The sequence below is a fragment of the Mytilus galloprovincialis genome, chromosome 3, assembly GCF_965363235.1.
Source record: "Mytilus galloprovincialis chromosome 3, xbMytGall1.hap1.1, whole genome shotgun sequence".
Lineage (NCBI taxonomy): Eukaryota > Metazoa > Mollusca > Bivalvia > Mytilida > Mytilidae > Mytilus > Mytilus galloprovincialis.
Genome location: NC_134840.1, coordinates 82,855,757 through 82,871,638, shown reverse-complemented (window position 1 = coordinate 82,871,638; position 15,882 = coordinate 82,855,757).

The following is a 15,882-nucleotide window of genomic DNA, read 5'->3' as shown; positions in this document are numbered from 1 at the left end:
AGGATCTGCTTACCCTTTCGGAGCACCTGAGATCACCCCTAGTTTTTTGGTGGGGTTCGTGTTGTTTATTCTTTAGTTTTCTATGTTGTGTCATGTGTACTATTGTTTGTCTGTTTGTCTTTTTCATTTTTAGCCATGGCGTTGTCAGTATGTTTTAGATTTATGAGTTTGACTGTCCCTTTGGTATCTTTCGTCCCTCTTTTTGAACATAAGCAACTTCGTCAAATTCCTTATAAATGCCTGTGCCAAATCAGGATCCAGTGTTTCAGTGCTTGTCGTTGGACTCCCTATTATCTGCTAGATTCTTAAAATTTTCTATCTTTCAGTTGCGCTGAATTGATTTTTCCAATAGCGCCGATTCTATATTTGCTCCCTTATTTTTCTGGCCACCTGCACCCGTCGAAAATAATATGCATGCAAGAGTTTTGTGCATATGTCTTATATTGTATTATGCTCCTTATGAGCCCATTTAATAGCCTGAGAGAAAACATCTTCTTCTGTTGTTGAGGATCGGATGTTGTAGTCTTTGTGTCCTCTTGTATCTGTGTCGTTTGGTTGCTGTCTCATTGACGTGTACATCACACATCCTTTCATTCATCTTGATACATTATTCTGGACAGATTCTGTTGGCACACCCACAGGCGCTTGAGACATAGACCCCCTTTTTCTTATATTTCTTCATTAAGTTTTTTGTGTGTGTAAGTTCCAAATTTATCACATGTTCAAGTGTGTTCTTGTTCTTACCATACGAGATTACAATGATAGTTTGTAGTTTATTTATGCCGACAGGTGTGGATTCTGGATTCTGACTGAAAAGGGGACCCCTTACAAGACACCATTTGGAGTCATATGCATTTATCATTAGTACTGTAGATCCATAAAAGGGACCAGAATACATGCCCTCTTCTTTAAATCCCGGCTCATCTCGGGACTTTTCTTATTATCAAACATCATGAACATGAGTTATTGTGATAAAGTATACATATAAACAAGATCGAAAGCGAAAATACCTGTTAGAATATATGGTAATATATTGACAATAAATTTTAGATTACACGAAACAAAACCAAAGAAAAAAAAAACCACTACAACAAAACAAATACGTTTGGCTTATCGTTCTACAATGACTATCTGAGATCATCTGAAGATTTTTATTCCCTTTGGTGTTTTGTCACTTAATATCCTTTCCGGTACCATCAAAACTCTTATGCATTTCCCCCTTTGAATTGCTTAACGTGTTACTTAATTTGCAGGTATACAAAGAAGAAAAGTATACACATTCATGAATAGTCCCTTATACATATTGCAAAGCTGTTTTAGTCCTAACATAAAATTGCATACAACATTCTGCTAAATTTAATTAGACCTTAAGAAATTTTCAATTGACTCTTTCATCAAACTTCAAACATTAATATATTGTTGTAGATTAAATACATAATACATAAATCTGTTGTGCACTTGTCAATAAAAGATATTGATGGATTTGATTAAAATGTATAGAATAAAAAGCAATTTCAATTTGAAATATTTTAAAAGTGTTTAATAAAACTATGTAAACAATATATAACTACAATTTGGAGGGATTCTTAATTAAAAATATTAGGTAAATTTTATCCAGAATTATGCACCTACAACCTTAGAAAGTGGAACCCTATTCAGTCATCGTTAATAATTACAGAAATTCATATCCCGAAATCTCGAAATCGAAAAATATCTTCCCGGATCCCGTAAGGGTCAATCCCCAAATCCCGAGCTTAAAAACACCCGATCCCGACGTCCCGAAAAATGTCCTGCCTCCCTCTAATCTACACCTTACTTTCATTTTTGCCAAATTACTACTTTCACTTTCAACAATAAATTTTTATACCCCATTTATCGGCATTTTGTTTTCTAGTCCAGTCAGGATCCTACTTCATCAAAATTATCTCCCCATTACGCCAGTTCATTTTCACAATCGTAGAAATGGAAGCCATTGTAGCGATGACGCGCTACCAATTTTGCTCTTGGAAACCGATAAATTTATCCACATTGCACCAATACGATCCTTATATGTCAGTTATATTTTAAAAGACAAATGTATCAACTAGCTAATGAGCATCAGTTAATGATCTTGTCTGCATTGATTCAACTTAAAACTATTGTCTGATCGGTTGTCAGGTGGAATTTTCGAAAAATCATAAACATTTAATTAAATTCTAATTAAATATTTCGTGGAGGGGCAGACTAGATTTTTTTAGTGGTTGAAGACTATAAACCCTAGTTATCACACATAAAAAAATAGAATTTTTCGAAGATATGCATTTTCATCATCCAACTTGTAAGGCAGCAACCATTTGATTTTCTGGGGGGGGGGGGGGGGGGGGGCTATGGTTTTTTTTTCTGTGCAAACTTTTTTTTTCGCCTTCGGCGAAGAACAATCTATTTTTTTAGCGACAAACCGAAGACAATTTTTTTCTTTCAATTTTAGCATTACATATAGTGGCAGTTGAGGGTGAAACAAACAATTTTTTTTACTCAGGGTCCAAAACAAATTATTTTTTCACCAAAACCTGGAAACAAACTTTTTTTTCCAAAAAAAACCATAGCCCCCCCCCCCCCCCCCCAGAAAATCAAATGGTTGCTGCCTAAGACTGTCGTCAAGTACTTTCAGTAGAAAAATAGCTATTCGAACACACCTTCTCTGTTTTTGTGACTCATTAGATAGGTATTTCACTTGACCCATATATTTCATCTTTTAGTACTGTTATTTTTTTGTGTTATAAAGTCAAACTGTAGCTTTAATATATAAAAATGATAGAATCTGAAGTGAGACGATGTATGAAATATTCTTACTTTGTACGATATCAAGACAAAATACTCAACTCAAACACGCCCTAACATAAATAGGTGCACTCGATTTTCTCATTCGATACAATTGGTACCTATTTTTTGGAATTTTTTCTTCAGACACATAATGGAAGGGCAGACACGAAAATTACTGAACTAATAGATTGACATGTTTTCCGTCCGTGGTAATTTTTCCAAAAAAATCGGAGGTTATGCATTTTCATCATCCAACTTGAAAGATACCCATGTCGTCGACTTGATATCTAATTGTTCTGCTTAACTATGTACTAGATAAATTGAAAACTTATGCAAATGGTGTTTTTGAAATAAAACACCTCGTTATTGAGAAGAAAATTGCAGTTTTGTTTGTTTCTATTAACTTTTAAAAAATTTGTCACTATAGTAAACAATACAGTAAACATTTATCGCCTTCTCTAATAAAGAGCTTCGATTCTTTTGTTCTATTTCAACCTGGTTTCCGACTGAGTCTGTGCATCAGAGCGTTCGTTCGTTCGTTCGTCCGTCCATCTGTCCCGCTTCAGGTTAAAAATTTTGGTCGAGGTAGTTTTTGATGAAGTCCAATCAACTCGAAACTTAGTAAACGTAGTGCCGATGTGGCATCCGTGTACTATGGACACATTCTTGTTTCCACATACTTTACTTATTTTAATATATATGCAACTGGTATATGACCCCTTCAATAGTAAACATTTCAAAGAAAACAGTAGACAGAATACAGAGAGTCTCTATATATTAAAGTAGTAAAACGTAGTTTACATGTAGATAAACGTGAAAAATAATTGCTCTCCCCCTCTGTAATAATCTTTATTTACCAAAGTCATAAAAACTATAGACATGCAACATATAAACTACACAAAGTATACATATATAGAAGAAGGTAGCATCGTTACTTCTCCTAAATTGTTTGTCACATTTATAAATGGAATTGTAATAAGTTTATGGCAATCAGCATATAAGAAAATGCTATAGCATCAACAATATATGTTATATAGTAAACGACAAAATATAAATAAACGCAGAAAAGCAAAATCATGAATAGGAAAAAAAAACAAAAAAACATAACCTTTTTATCTACTTTATCAGTTTTCATTTAACAAACAAAAAAGGTTTTAACACCAAAGTTCTTGAAAATGCCATGAAGCTTGACTAAGTGATTCAAATTTTTACATATTAGCCAAGAACAACAAAAAATCAGTTCGAGGCAAAAATCTTTGAGGCAAACGTCTATATATAAGCTTGATAATTAGTACATCGTAAAAACATCGTTAGATGCTAACATGCAGATGTGTATATGGGAAGCACGCCTGGTAAACTATGGCACGCCGTTTTTATATTTATTCAAATTTGAAGATATCTTATTTATTTAACAAGATATCTTATTAAGTATTAAGATATCTTTAATTTTTATAAGATATCTTATTTAATTTGAAAGTAAATAAGATATCTCTATTAGTTTATAAGATATCTCTATTAGTTTATAAGATATCTCTATAAGTTAATAAGATATCTCTAAAAGTTTATAAGATATCTCTATTAGTTTATAAGATATCTCTATAAGTTAATAAGATATCTCTATTAATTAATAAGATATCTTATAAAGTATATAAGATATCTTACTTCTTTATAAAGATATCTTTTAAATACATACTTTATAAGATATCTTATTAATTAATAGAGATATCTTATAAACTAATAGAGATATCTTATTAATTAATAGAGATATCTTATAAACTAATAGAGATATCTTATTAACTTATGGAGATATCTTATTAAGTAAATAAGATATCTCTATTATTAACTATATAAAAGATATCTTATATAGTTAATAAGATATCTTATAAATTAATAGAGATATCTTATATCTTAAAAAAGATATCTTATATATTTAATAAGATATCTTATATATTTAATAAGATATCTTTATAAACATTTTAATAAGATATCTTATTTAATATACAAGTGTGGACACAGATGAGTGTGGATAGTATGTTTGAATGTTTGACAGTGTTTTATGATAAATGTAGTTCTATGATTTTCCTATATGTGTTATTAACTGTGTTGCACGATGACATCCAACCGGAGCATTAGGAGTATTGTTTATTTTATATGTAGTTTAGTTTTTATGTTCAAGACAGGCATGGAAGAGACACTAATTGCATTAGTTACCAAATGATTATGATAGAATATGTTCCACATCTTTGATTTTGGATACATTTTATAGCTAGGAGAGCAACACATAATAGGTTCAATTTTTCGTGATTTTTTTAAATTGGGAGATGATATCTGAGAACATGATATAAGGAGCCTGTAATTCAGTGGTTGTCGTTTGTTTATGCGTTACATATTCGTTTTTTCTTTATTTTTTGTACATAAATAAGCGTTATTTTTCTCCTTTGAATTGTTTCACATTGTCATTTTGAGACCTTTTATAGCCGACTATGCTGCATTAGCTTTGCTCATTGTTGAAGGGTGTGTGGCGACCTGTAATTGTTAATTTCTATGTCATTTTGGTCTGTTTTTGAGAATTGTCTCATTGGCAATCATATCACATCTTTTTTATATGTATTTGCTAACTATTTGTATGGTTCTATTTATATATACTGAGTGCCAATGAAAACGCAACACTTGGTTTTTCAAAAATAAAATTTATATTAGAAATCATGATCTTTCAAAATGAATTGTTCTTGAAAATTAACAATTCTAACAATAGATCGATTTCAAACAAAAATGTTTCATTGTCATCTTTCGGGCGCAATAGATAAACGAAACATCCAATGTCGAATCATCAAATCACAGTCCTAACAAAAAATGTTACAACCCTGTTGTGCAGCGCAATCTCGACAGCGCGGCGGAATTGATCATCCCCAATGTTTAATGTGATCTCGAGGAATGTTATTCCACTTGTCCCGCAAAGCAAACTCAAGCTGACTTTTTGATATTGGTGATGGTTTTCATCGTCTAAACCATGTTAAATCTGATGCAAAATTTGCTCTATCAGACCTAAATCTGGCAAAACGCATGACTTTTGGCCAAGGCGGGTGCCAAACGTCTATGTAACCACCACTGACGATTTTTGGTACATAATGATTTGGTCTACAGAATTCGATGTTTACGCCAGACGGCCATTAAGATGTCGGCTGTGGTGTTCTTTAACTGTTGAATTTCTGCGCAAATGGTGCTTTACTGAAATTGCTTCAGAGGATCTACCTTGACTACAATTGAACTCTTGTGACCTTTGGACATCCATCAGTGTCGATATCGGATATGTTAAAGACCAAATGTATCGGTTTTGCTGAGCGTTTCTTGCTTTTTGAACCCCGGGATGTGGCTTATCATTAACTGATCCATTTTTGTTGAATTTGTGGATGATTTGGGTTATTGTAGAGGCTACAGTCTTCTCAAAATTGTATGCTGTGAAAGGCTTCATTGGGTCATGCCGGAAACTGCATGTCGCTGGTTGTCAGAGAGTCCTGGCATTTACTCAGATGTTTATTGCAGTTTCCTTACAATAAGGGCGGGAAAATTCATGACATTAGCCAAGCTTTAAATGACAAAATCATGAAAATGGTGCGTATATTGAAAAGCGGTGAACTCGGTTTATGTCCGTTCAAAATAACCCTTACTTCGCATTTGTTCCAAAAATCACCCAACCGTAAAGTTGTCGACAATTGTCTTTAAAGTCATTTTCAACCAACTTTACAAAGTTCTATTATAAAATAAATAAAAATTATCAGACTTTTTTGAAAAACAAAAGTGTTGCGTTTTCATTGGCACTCAGTATATCTTTGTGGTGGCTTGTCAGTATCATTAGTAAAACACTTTAAAATGTTGAATTGATCCTCAGATTAGAAGAAATTTATTGGATTTTAGTAATGACAATGCCTAACATGATGCTTGGGCCTGATGAGCTAGAAAGTAAGCTTATGTGCTGTTTTCTATCAATTCTTTGATAATATCTCCTTCAAAGCTGGTGAAAGCAAAACAAATTTGGTCAATGGACAAATAATGTTTGGTTCAAACAAAAAATAAAATGCCTTTATCTCCCTGTTACTTACATTGTACATAGAAATGATAATACATGGAGACATCCTTGTACATGAGAGTTGTCTGTAAAATCTTTACTTCACAAAGAATGAATTGCATAACAATGAACCGAGCTCAAAGCAAAGCACTATAATAATACACTTAGACAGAGAGCTCAATCCAGTGATATACTTTGTACTACAGGTCCTTCGTGAACATCCATCAACCAGAACCATATCTCAATAACATGCCATTCTACATGGTTGGATCAGAAGTCCTGAAAAAGACATGATTTTTTTTTTATCGTATTTAAAGTATATATGCATAGGTTAAAACTTTCACAAATTTGAGATATAATCATTCAGTGTCTGGCAACTATCAATCGCTTCATGCACAAACTGATATAGGTTGAGCATGAGTGCCCTCTGTTGGAAATAAAAACATACCTCCACCTAATTTTAGTAAACTGATGAAGAAACATTCAAAACTATAAAATGTTATCCAAGACTTGTCAGTGTCTATATATAGCTATTCACCATCGCCACTGAATCAGTGATATATGTACACATAAATACATGTAAGACTAAAATTAAAGTACATATATAAGACTAAAACTGACATTCAGTCTTTACCTTCATTCCCCAAGTCCTGTTCAAATCTAATTCATGATAAAATAAAATTACAACCAATGAAATCAAAGGCGAATTAAGAGCCCCCCCCCCCCCCTGTCTGGAAAAATATGGTTGATTATTTAGAGGACCACTGGAGCATGATCAGAGTGGGCCCTCTCTTAGGCAGTCGGTGGGCCCGCACTTATGAAAATTTCTGGATTCGCCACTGGAAATATCCCTCTAATAGACTAGCATTTAAATCCCAGTTTTCTAATATGGTAGCTAGGTGGAACCTAAAACTAAAAAATTTGAAAAAAATATTTTAAATATATTTCAAATGCATGTATATGTGATAATATAAATTCTCCAGATTTCACTGTATTTTCCCCTTTTGATGTTTTTCAACTACAGCCAGTTTGGTGTGGGTTGATGTTTGATGTTTGATTGTTGTACATGTTATATATGGACATGAGATTTGTTTATATACATAATACTTATTTCCCTAAATTCAAATAAAATAGATGTGAGAAATTAAAGGAAACCATATGCAAATATTAAAAAAATAATTTGCATTTGTTCTGTTGATTGATAGTGGTACACATATGAAGAAATGGTGAAATCACTTATATATAGTTCTGATCAAAAGTTTCATGATAGACATGCATGGTAAATAAGTAGTAGGTTGTTTGAAGTTTGCAGCATATTCAACTTTGAAAATCTTTTTCAGGTCTACAATCCATATAAAAATCTGTATATATATGTGGTATAATTTCCAAAGGTTAAAATAACAAAGTAATTATAGGCAACCATACAGCCTTAATAAGTGAGAAAAAGACAGTCTAGACATGTTAAGTAAGCAACAATTAATGTAATGGCCTGATTTGCAACTTATAAACAACAGGTTTGGAACCCTCCCCCCAAAAAAATCAAAGAGCAGATTGCTCTGACGGATACAATTGCCGTTGTTTCGTTGACACATGTACATGTATACATGTAGCTGGATAATATTATTTTCAAAACTAATTCAACTGCACATGTAAAATAGTTACAAAATAGCCAATCCCGGATAAAAGTGTATGAACAATGCGATTAGGCCTATTGTGTTTTATTTTTGTACTATCAATTCCAAGTTTACTTTCCACAGCAGTCACTGAGACTCAGAGTGAGAGAAGGTATTTCACTTCGTATCTTATCACCTATTTTCCTACGTTAATTCTAGGAGGAACCCCATTCCTAACTCTTTAAATATTTAATTTCCTTTCGGTCAGTGATCATGACTCCTTTCCGTACACATTTATCGGTTTAAATTTCGATCATTTTTAATATAATACACTTTATTGACAGAACGAGCTAATACTCGACATATTGTTTTAATTCAGAATTCATGGAAGTTACTTCCAGAAGGGAGACAATTGGAAACAATAATATGGAAGACTCCATTTTGCCTGAAGGGGTGTTCTACGATGTGGACTATATTTATTTTCATTTAAATGATGCATATGATTTAAAATTATGCAACAATAATAACCTTCAATAGCAGACATACATAGAAAAGATCCCATGAGTTTAAAATTAATTAATTGAGTGGGGAATCCAGAGCAACCATTCAATCGAAAACTCCTCAAAGTCAAGAAAACTATACGCATGCGCATAATTTCCAAAAAAAACCTGGAGCAAGAACGTATATTAAATGTTTATTAAACGACCTAGATAGTTCTCTATTTCTTTATGGAAGTACAATCTCAAATATCAGTTTCATAAAGGTAAAATATAAGAAAAACTCCACTTCAGTTCTTATATGACAGAAATAGATCTATCGGAATTCAGAGAACTCTCGCATTTTATCAAACTGGGAATTACCTCTAACGTGTTTCTAAATTTAGAAAAACACTAAATATAAATACTGCGTAATTCTGATTTTCCGTGTTGTTAAAAACACGCATATAAGTCAAGGGAATTATCAAACATGAAGATTATGAAAAGAACATTATAGGAAAGTTGTTTAAGTTCAATCCCTTTGTTTGTTTTTACCTTTAAAGCAAGACAATCATAAGAATCTGAGATGTTCCTTAATGTTTAGAATAAAATGATTGACGTGAGGGCAATGCTCTGAGCCACCAGTATAAGTCTACAGATTGCTTGAAAGCAATCGTATCCCAAAAATTGTTCCAATGAAGATAAAGGCAAGCCTGGAGGGGATTCATTACATTTGGAACAACTTTTCTGAAGGATGGATACGTATAAAAATTAAAATATGTAATAAGATTGCCAATAAGACAACTACCCACAAATGTTCAAATGACAAAGCAATTATAGGCAACCATACAGCCTTCAAAAATGAGGGAAACTGTCCCAACATGAAAAGTATACATTAATACAATTGAGAAGAGAAATGGCCTGATTCACAATTCCACTAATAAACAGGTCGGGAACATCTTCCCTTCAAATAAACCAGATGCTCCACAGGGCGCAGCTTGATACTACAGCAGAGGCCGAACCCTGAACAGTTGGGGCAAGTATGGACACAACATTAAAGCCTGATACAGCTCTGAATTTGGATTGTGATCAAATAGTCAAAACAGAATAGGTTTCTGACACAGAATGAATGTAGTCTAAGAACTTAAAACATTTAATATTAAATTGGACTTTTACCTATTGTGGTCCTTTATCCAAAAATCTTAATACATGGTTTGAGGCACTTGTCGCAGAAAAAAATCCTATAGACTTAGGGGTCGACCATTTAATATTCTGTGTGAGGGGCAGGTGGATTTGTTTTTGATCGGTTATTTATTTTTGTAATCTAAGAGGACAAATTATTCATTTTCTGCACTAGTGAAGCAAGATTTTTCATTAAAGCAAGGGACTGATTATTCATTTTCACAACTGTTTTTATGATATTCGAAAAACATACAATTTTCAAATGATTTTTTTATTATAAACAACATATTTGTGTTTCCTTTAAATTTTATTTTGATATTTTTTTTTTTGCATACTGAATGCTATAAATTTTTATTTTGACATTTTTTTTTGCATGCCGAATGCTATAAATTTTTATTTTGACATTTTTTTTGCATGCTGAATTGATATGCACGTAGTTGCGTGTTGGCATATAGGGAGCTATGCGCCTGAATACAATTTAATTAAATATATTAAATAACTTGGAATCCTCCCCTTTTATAAGTAAAGACAATCCATAACCTCAGAAATATTAATCTTAAATTTATATAAATGAAAAGTAAGCTTCCATAAATAAAATTCAACAATGTTTCTTAAAATTGGTAAAAGCGGTATAGTCATACCCCAACATGTTGACCATAGATAGACAAACAATTCACTTGCATACGATTCGCATTTGAACTATGTGTTTGTTAATGTAAACCGTTTCAAATGTGAATTAAACTAATTCAAATTAGTTAATGTCAATCCAATTCAAATTAGGTGTGAACTCAGTATGATTGTCAGGTAGTTTCAAACTGAAAGATACTTTTAAGGGAAGGGAAAGAAACGGTTGAAACCATGTGTGTTACAAACACTGTTTATTCAAGTCAGAATCCTGGATCTCAAAAGCACTTTCGTAATGTCAAATGAAAACATGAATATGATAGTAATATACAAAACTATTTATTACTAAGTAAACGACATTTATTTTAGTGAAAAATCTGCATTCCAGGTGTAAATTGAGGCAAATAATATCATTGAGTGCATTTTCTTGTCAAGTGACCAGCAGACATTGAAATCTACCTTTTGAATGAAAGGAGAACTCATAAGTTGAAAATGAATGATGTAAATCTAGATTCTAATAATAGCAAAAGGGAGCTCACATTCACAACAGTTAAAGCATTGCTGAGTTAGTGAACAGAGCATTTTTCTCATTAACTTAAATCCACCTATTGGAATGGATAAAACCCGAATTTTAAGACATAAGTTATAAAATATCTGATAAAAAGCAGTAGTAAGCGTGCATGTTACGCTAGAAACATATTCAAAGAATACAGTTTTATAACTTCTTAATGTCATATCCAATATTTATCAAAACCTAAAGGGGAGATACATGTGTACATGCACCTTACTTCCTATTTTTTTCCGTGGATGTCAATACACCTAATCGCTATTTATTCCATACCGGATAAGTTCTAACATTACACAACTTTTTCATCCAGTTGAAGCTATCTGGGGGCCGTTGAAACAATTCACCATGCACAATACTTTTTAATGAAAACCCTTTTAACTTACCGTAAATACTTAAAACAAAATAATTTTTACTTCAATTTAATTTCGAAAAAAGTGGATCATACTATATTAAAGTTTCTTGATAATCGCTTTCTAAAGTTTTTCCTCCCTCAGCTCTCTACTGAAAAACCTCTATTTTCAGCCGCATGACCCAAACAGGAAGTTTTACATGTGACTGGTTTTGCCAGATTGGACTAAATAGCAATAAGGTGTATTTTCTGGGATTGTTGAAAACTTGCATATTCATCACTATCTGATTTTATGGGTATAACAATCCAGACAGACAAATAGCAATAAGGTGTTTAGGAAAACATGACCTAAAGCCTCCTTCATATAAGTCAAAAACTTGGGAACTCATACTGAATGGTCAAATGTGTTCAATATGAAAATTGCAGTTAAGATGGTAAAATCACAAATCAGCCGTTAACGAAATGGACTGAAAGTATGACTTTTGCGCAAATTTAAAAGGGAAACAGAGGCGGATTTAGAGGGGGGCCTGGCCCCCCCTTTTTGGGAAAAAATTTGGTTGCTTATATAAGGAATCACTGAAGCGCGACTGGAGCGGGCCCCCTCTTAGGTCAGTCAGTGGGCCCCCACATATGAAAATTCCTGGATCCATCACTGGGAAATGACGGGGAAGGGGCAAATTAACATTCAAGCAGAGCAAATGCTGTTTAAATTAGTATGCGGGTTTTAAATATAGAGTGAAAGTGGAGTCATCTTTTTAAACTTAAGTTAAATATAACTTATGTAGACTTACCTTCTAATTCAATAAAAAAAAAACACACACACGACTCAGAACTATGTCTAATTCACTTGGACTACTAATATGCAAACCTAAAAACAAAAAGAAATATATCATAAAATAGTGATTGAAAAATTCACAACACTTTGAAAGGATAATCCAGACACGTGTTACACGGGGAGCATGTTTGTTTACAAATAATAATGTCACGTGATCGCGCACTGACCTCGCATTAGTCGCATGTTGCATCGCCCTTACAATTCACCAATACATAACCATTTTCATGCAAACATGCAACGTGAATGTGATTGGTTATCAAATAATACAAAAATAATGCATGAACCGTTGAAGAAAAAATTATTTCATCAAATAGATGGATTTTCACTTTCGACACGAATAGGTCGAGTTGACATTTCTGTCATCGGAGATAGTATCACAGGAGGTTAAGCTCGAGAGAAGCTCTACTGTGATAGTCGAGTTGACATATTTATAGACCCTCATTGATAGGATTTCAACCTCCTGTGATAGTATTGAGATATAAATGGGATAAAACGGACCGTCAAAAAGGTCTAGAGAAGCACATCAGTAGAACCTTAACATGAATAAGTAATACTTACAAAAAATTCTCTAATTGATAAACTATATGACTAAAATTTCACGAAAATAACAATAAATAATTTTGTTCTTCGTGATGAAACTGCTTAAATTGGCGCGAACAAATATTCTTACTCCTACTGCTTCACGTAAAAAAAAATGTATAGAATTGAATTCGACTACAGTTCAGCATAAAAAAACGTGAATATGCAAAAGTCTGATAATATGTTAATGAAAAAGTGTGTATAAATTTTCGTAAACGAAGTTACCTGTATACTTCACCAAGAACTACATTTGAGCGCAAAGATCGTATGTGTGATTCGGCTTATGTAACAATCGTCAATCGGAACTACTCGGCTATTCACTTCGTGCAACCAGAAAGGCCGAGTAGTTCCGATTGGTAACAAAGTACAACATGATTAATGGAATTTTTTGCGTTGCTATTAAATCATTGAAACCACGTGATTGAGGCCATCTATTTTTATTGCGGGTTCAACATATTACTCAGATTTTGGAATATTTTAATCGAAATTATAGAAAAATGGAACATTGTTAGTACATATAAAATAGAAAAAGATGAATACTTTTAGCTGGAGATAATTTGGATGGGGGTTCTGTGTATTCACATTATTTGCACAACTCTCCTTACTGATGCCATATTTTGGAATTTCCGTGACCTAAATGGTTCGCGAAAATTAATATTTTTATATATAGTATAGTAATAAGATATCTTATTTAATAAATCAGATATCTCAATTAATATATAAGATATCTCATTTTGTTATTAAGATATCTCAATTAGTTTATAAGATATCTTATTTAACTAAATAAGATATCTCGAAATTGAATAAATATAATAACGGCGTGCCATAGTAAACCATCTAATCTCAACCAAATGTTGAGACGGTAAAAAGTATTCTGGCACTTCCTGTTGAGCTTTTCTGGTTCAAAATATCCAAAATAAACATAGGGTAGGTCGACTTTTCGTCAATTTACTGAAAATCAATGATTGTTTTGTAAAATAGGAGAATGTCATGCCATAGATAAATGATAATTGTAACTAATGTGTCTCTTCTTGGTTCAAAATATCTGAAATTGAAGTCACAATCACTTTTCTCCTACGGATTATCATGTTTACTTTCTTTGAATCCGATAGAACTGCTATGATATTAATGATTTAGCAAGAAAATATGTCAATTATTTGTGTTTTTTTTTTTAATGCTTTACGATAAATGCTTCTGTAAATTGCAAGACTATTTGATTGTCAAGCCTAGTCTTAGCACAGAAATGAAAAATTCTAAATGGTTGAGATATAAAGGTATTGGTAGAGTCTTTCTGTCACAATGTTGAGACTTTCTGGTTACTTTGTGTCATGAAATATATTACTGTTAAAAACATTGGCACTTAGGTTTCAAAGTTTAAATTAACTATATGACTGGCAACCCAACACGCGTGCATTATTATTATATAAAGATAAAAACTATTAAAATAGCTATGCTACAGTTTATTTCAACTAATCAAAATTTGTAAAAATATGGTTATTTCCAAAAATGAACAAAGAAACTTTATCAGTGCGCGGTACTATTCGAGTTAACCTTTTTAACGGTTAACTTGATTTATGTTTTCTGTCTGTGGTAAGTTAAAATCTGAATACAGATACAATTTTAAGAATTTCCGATAGAAAAATGCATTCCTTTCAAGTATAAATAAGATTAGTTTATAATATATAAATATTAATATGATTTGGAAGAATTCGATTCCTTATAGACATTGTTCAATGCCGAAAATGCGTACCTTTATAAAGAAATAAAATTGATAAAAACTAAACAATCGAACAGGACCCCCTTCTCTAGGTTTGTTTTTTCGTGCACATTATTTCAGGATGAGTTCTCACTCTAAAAGGTGGTGATCATTTATTTGTGAGCAAAAATTGTTATTTTTGTCATTATGATACTGATCACAAAAACAAGATATGATTCGATTTTAAAACTGCTTTGCAAGTACTATAAGTGACGTCCAACTTGGTGTAATCACGCGTGTTGTATTTAAATAATTATAACTTAGATTGATTGTTCACAACTGCATTCAGGGCACATCCTTAATATTTGGTAATATTCAGCAACATTAATATTATACCCCGGACCCTGTCACACTAGGCCAAGATCGCACCACGGTTGAAATAGAACAAAAGCATTGAAGCTCTTTGTTATAGAAGGCGATAAATGCTTACTGAATTGTTTACTATAGTAACAAAAAATTTGTTAATAGAAACAAATAAAATGACAATGTTCTTCTCTATTACGAAGTGTTTTATTTTAAAAACACCATTTGCATAAGTTTTTAAATTACCTATAACATAGTTAAGCAGAACAATTATGTATCAAGTCCACGACATGGGTATCTATCAAGATGGATGTAGAAAATGCACAACCTCCGATTTCAACGAAGTTATATGTAATGTGTTATCATTAAACTGTTGTGGTTTAAAAAATAGGATGCAATATCCGGAATTTGTTGAACTTATTAATAAGCATGATTTTATTTGTTTATCTGAATCAAAAACAGATGACTTTGATGTGATAGATATACCGGGTTATAAATTTATTATGCAAAATAGAAAAACTAAGTCAAAAGTAAAATCTGGTGGCATAGCTTTTGGTTATAAAGAAAAATATGAAAAACAAGTACATCTTATTGAAACAGAAAGTAAATTGGTGCTTTGGTTAAAAATATCTTCAGAAATTTTTGGTACTGAGGAAGATGTTTTAATTGGCTGTATTTATATTCCGCCCGAAAACTCTATATACAAAACTCAAGATGCTATTAACGATC